At 40.1% G+C, this 5,533-nt stretch overlaps 1 pseudogene; it reads right to left on the bottom strand.

Annotated features, from left to right (window-relative positions):
- Nucleotides 1-588: 588 nt before the first annotated feature.
- Nucleotides 589-3,455, bottom strand: LOC136135383 (protein transport protein Sec61 subunit alpha pseudogene; annotated as a pseudogene).
- Nucleotides 3,456-5,533: the final 2,078 nt, after the last annotated feature.

Here is a 5,533-nt window from a genome sequence, read left to right as displayed (position 1 = left end):
CAATGTTGTGTAAAAGATGCCAGAGACAAAACAGTATGTATTATATGATTCCATTTATATTAAATTCAAGATCAGGCAAAACTAAACAATGATGATGGAATCAGAATAGTGAGTGAGGATGGAGACTGAAAAAGGAGTACAAGGGAACTTTCTGGGGAGATGGAAATATCCTAGATCTTGATCTAGGAGCTGGTTACACAGGTATTTACTTGGATAAAAAGTAATCAATTTTCACAGTTAAAATGGATGTATTTCACGAAATGTAAATCATGCTTCAAGAAACAAAAACGTTTTGTGCACATAATACCTACAGTGATTTCTGTTTTCTGCACTGAGCTCCAGATCCTGGGGGAGGGGCCCTAGGAAAAGAGACAGCAAGAGGGCCTGAAAGCAAGTCAGGCACCAATAAGTGTGGCAGGAAGCTGGGGTCTTGGAGGGATGTGGCCAGGGAATGGCCTTCTGCGTTGGGGGAGGTGTGTGAATTTTAGGAACTCCAATATCTAACTTTGAAGGCATGTCCTACCCATGCACTCATTTCCCTGTTTTTCCCCAAACTGCAAGTAAATGTCTGTTGCCAAGCAACTTATGTCAGTAGTTCTCAGAAAGGAAGGGCAGGATGGCAGCCCCTGAGTGGCAGGTGTTGAGTAACACAATGTCCTGAGGTTGGTGAGGCCACACTGACCATAGGGGGCTGGATAGCCCCAGAGGCGCTGGCTGCAGCAGGGATCGGACCCATGAGCTGATACAGACCAAGTCCCTTCCTCCTCCTGAGACCCCTGAAAGGTAAGGTGGACTCATACCAGACCAGACCCTTTTATGTCCTTCCCATGTGGCTGGGCGAGGCAAGGGTGATTCCAGGAAGCCAGAGGACTCAGAGATCCGGCACTGTAGAAGAGAAAATACTAGAAGAAAAGACACCAAAGTGTTACCAGTAGTTTTTTCTGGGTGGTGGATTATAAGTATGAATTTTGGTTTTCTTTCTCAAACATTTCTGTTTTTCCCCATACTAACTTTATAAGCATGTATTAACTTTTCATAATAAAGTTGACAGTGTGAAAAAATAAAATAGTTTAAAGAATAACAATTTAAAAACTTATTACTTGAAATGAGGTTGTAAAGGCAGGGATTATATTTTGTTTTTCAGTTTGGAGAGTCCCCTGAAGGAACTTAGACATTTGAACATGTACATTTTTGGGGCCCTCTGGCACTATCTTTGGGCCTGACTTTGGTCTCTGGGGGGAAACATGAGCTGGTGGTTGCTGAGTCATAGCATGTGAGCCACAGCCTTCCTTGGAGCACTGGTCTGGAGACATGGGCCACCTGCCTGGGGATGAACTTTACTGGTGAGGGGGCCTCCTAGGACCTCAATGGAGCGGGGGGCGACCTGTGGTATAGATCACTCTCTGGACTTGCCTTCCCCCTAATAAATGCACAATGATCAATAAATTTTATTCATGAAATAGGGTGGGATGCAGTCAACAGTGAAAGATAATATAAATAGCTGGATAGAGTCAAAAGATGATTTTTAAATTTCACTTAAAAATTTTCATTTTCAAATAATTTCAGACTTACGAAACAGTTGCAAAAATAATACAAATGTTTACATCTTACGTAACCACAGTACAATGACCAAAACCAGAAAATTAACCGTAATAGAATATTAACTAATCCAAAGGCCTTAGTAAGAGTTCATCATTTGTCCCACTGATGTCCTTTTTCAGTTTCAGGATCCAACCCAGAATCCCACATTGCTTTTAGTTGTTATGTTTCTTTATTCTCCTTTAATCTGGAGCAGTTCCTCAGTCTTTCCTTGTCTTTCATGTCCTTCACATTTTTGGAGAGTTATTCTATAGATCAGTGCTGTCCAATACAACTTTAAAAAAACTGGCCAATAGAACTTTCTGTGATGATAGAAATACTCTATATCTATGCTGTCCAATATGATAGTCATTAGCCACATGAAAATAGCATTTGAAATGTGGCTAGTGGGGATGAGGAACTGAATTTTACTTTTTTTTTTTTTTACATCTTTATTGGAGTATAATTGCTTTATAATGGTGTGTTAGTTTCTGCTTTATAACAAATGAATTTTACATTTTATTTAATTTTAATTAAAATAACTATATGTGGCAAGTGGCTACGGTATTGTGTAGGACAGCTGTTGAATGTTCCTTATTTTGGGTTTCCTCAGATTATGAGTTTTAGCAAGAATACCATAGATGTGATGTTGTGCCCTCCTTTGGTTCCCTGAAAAAGGTGGCAGGAAACTACCTAGACCTGGATTTTTATTGTGGCAAAATATACATAATGTAAAATTTACCATTTCAACCAGTTTTAATTGTAAAGTTCTGTGGCATTAAGTACATTTACATTGTGCATTCATCACCATCATCCATTCCAGAACTTTTTCCTCTTCCCCAGCTGAAACTCTCTACCCATTAGACCCTAACTCTCCATTCTCCATTGCCTCAAGTCCCTGGCAATCACCATTCTACTTTCTACTCTGTGAGTTTGACTACTCTAGATCCCTTATGTAAGTGGAGTCATACAGTTGTCCTTTTGTGACTGGCTTATTTCACTTAGTATAATGCTGTCAAAGTTCATCCATGTTATAGCATATGTTAGAATTTTCATCCTTTTTAAGGCTAAATAATATTCCATTGTATGTATATACTATATTTTGTTCTATCCATTCATCCATCAATAGACATTTGGGTTGCTTCTCCCTTGTGGCTATTGTGAATAATGCTGCTATCCTGGGGGCCAGTAAGTGAAAGAGAGCTATGACTGCACCCTCAAACTTGGTACCTCTGCCAGTGTTAATGGTAGTAGGACTAACGGCCTTCCAGACAATGGTTTCACAGATGTTGGTGGCAATAAAGAGGGAAATCCGAGACCCCAAGCTGTAACCCTTCTGTAGCAGCTCATCTTACAGCAGCACAGTCAAACCAGCAACAAACAACTGAATGATGATAAGGAGACAGATTCCAGAACCCATGTCAGCGGAATCCCCGTACATGCCCGTCATGACATACACAATGGCTTGCCCAATGGTAATGATCATACCAAATAGTTTCTGGGCTCCATTGAATAGGGCTCTATCTTTGGGTGTATCTCCAACTCTGGGCTCTATCTTTGGGTGTATCTTCAACTTCAATGATTTTGGCTCCAGCTAACAACTGCATAATCAAACCAGATGTTACAACTGGGGAGATACCCAATTCCATTAACATTCCTCTGTGGGATGCAAGAATAACTCTCATCCAGTAGAAAGGATCTGCAGAATCTGATGACATGATTCCAAATAGTGGTATCTGACAACATACTAAGAAGATGAAGAGAGTTATAGCAGTCCGTAGTACCTTCTCTCCAAACTTGATTTTCCTTTCATGTTTCTGAATTTCTGGTAGAACTGCACAGAAAGGTTTGATAACTTCTAAAAATTTGATGCCCATGGTGGCGGCTAGGGCAGCCGGGCTGGGCCCTGATACCTCAGCGCGGCCTTTGCTCGGGTCCCGCGGCTCGGGCCTCGGGGCCCACTCCCAACACACTCCGGCCTGCCCCGCCTATTTTTACTTTTTTGAGGAACTGCCGTACTGTTTTGCATAGCAGCTGCACCATTTCACATTCCCACCCGAAATGTATAAAGGTTCCAATTTCTCCATATCCTTGCTGACACCTCATTTTGTTTGTTTCTTCTATAATAGCTGGTTGATATTTGCTGTAGACTGACTGTTTTTGTCTGCTCCACGCCCCCTTTCATATATTGAAAACTAATCCCCAATGTGACGGTATTTGGAGGTGGGGTCTTTGGAAGGTGATTAGATCATAAGGGTGAAGCCCTCATGAATAGAATTAGTGCTTTTTTTTTGTGGAATTTTATTTATTTTTTTATACAGCATGTTCTTATTAGTCATCCATTTTATACACATCAGTGTATAGATGTCAATCCCAATCTCCCAGTTCATCACACCACCCCTTCCCCACCCCCACACTGCTTTCCCCCCATGGTGTCCATACGTTTGTTCTCTACATCTGTGTCTCAATTTCTGCCCTGCAAACCAGTTCACCTGTACCATTTTCTAGGTTCCACATATATGCATTAATATATGATATTTGTTTTTCTTTCTGACTTACTTCACTCTGTATGACAGTCTCTAGATCCATCCACGTCTCTACAAATGACCCAATTTCCTTCCTTTTTATGGCTGAGTAATATTCCACTGTGTGTATGTACCACATCTTCTTTATCCAGTCATCTGTCAATGGGCATTTAGGTTGCTTCCATGACATGGCTATTGTAAATAGTGCTGCAGTGAACATTGGGGTGCATGTGTCTTTTTGCATTATGGTTTTCTATGGGTATATGCCCAGTAGTGGGATTGCTGGGTCATATGGTAATTCTATTTTTAGTTTTTTAAGGAACCTCCATACTGTTCTCCATAGTGGCTGTATCAATTTACATTCCCACCAACAGTGCAAAAGGGTTCCCTTTTCTCCACACCCTCTCCAGCATTTGCTGTTTGTAGATTTTCGGATGATGCCCATTCTAACCGGTGTGAGGTGATACCTCACTGCAGTTTTAATTTGCATCTCTCTAATAATTAGTGAGGTTGATCAGCTTTTCATGTGCTTCTTGCCCATCTGTATGTCTTCTTTGGAGAAATGTCTATTTAGATCTTCTGCCCATTTTTGGATTGGGTTGTTTATTTTTAAAATATTGAGCTGCATGAGCTGTTTATATATTTTGGAGGTTAATCCTTTGTCTGTTGATTCGTTTGCAAATATTTTCTCGCATTCTGAGGGTTGTCTTTTCATCTTGTTTATGGTTTCCTTTGCTGTGCAAAAGCTTTTAAGTTTCATTAGGTCCCATTTGTTTATTTTTGTATTTCTTTCCATTACTCTAGGAGGTGGATCAAAAAAGATCTTGCTGTGATTTATGTCAAAGAGTGTTCTGCGTATGTTTTCCTCTAAGAGTTTTATAGTGTCTGGTCTTACATTTAGGTCTCTAATACATTTTGGTTTTATTTTTGTGTATAGTGTTTGGGAGTGTTCTAATTTCATTCTTTTACATGTAGCTGTCCAGTTTTCCCAGCACCACTTATTGAAGAGACTGTCTTTTCTCCATTGTATATCCTTGCCTCCTTTGTCATGGATTAGTTGACCATAGGTGTGTGGCTTTATCTCTGGGCTTTCTATCTTGTTCCATTGATCTATATTTCTGTTTTTGTGCCAGTACCATATTGTCTTGATTACTGTAGCTTTGTAGCGTAGTCTGAAGTCAGGGAGTCTGATTCCTCCAGCTCTGCTTTTTTCCCTCAAGGCTGCTTTGGCTATTCGGGGTCTTTCGTGTCTCCATACAAAGTTTAAGATTTTTTTGTTCTAGTTCTGTAAAAAATGCCATTGGTAATTTGATAGGGATTGCATTGAATCTTTAGATTGCTTTGGGTAATGTAGTCATTTTCACAATATTGATTCTTCCAATCCAGGAACATGGTATATCTCTCCATCTGTTGGTATCATCTTTAATTTC

This window comes from Phocoena phocoena, chromosome 15 (assembly GCF_963924675.1).
Source record: "Phocoena phocoena chromosome 15, mPhoPho1.1, whole genome shotgun sequence".
Classification (NCBI taxonomy): Eukaryota; Metazoa; Chordata; class Mammalia; order Artiodactyla; family Phocoenidae; genus Phocoena; species Phocoena phocoena.
Note: the sequence above shows the minus strand (reverse complement) of the source record. Positions and strands in the feature narration are given on the sequence as shown.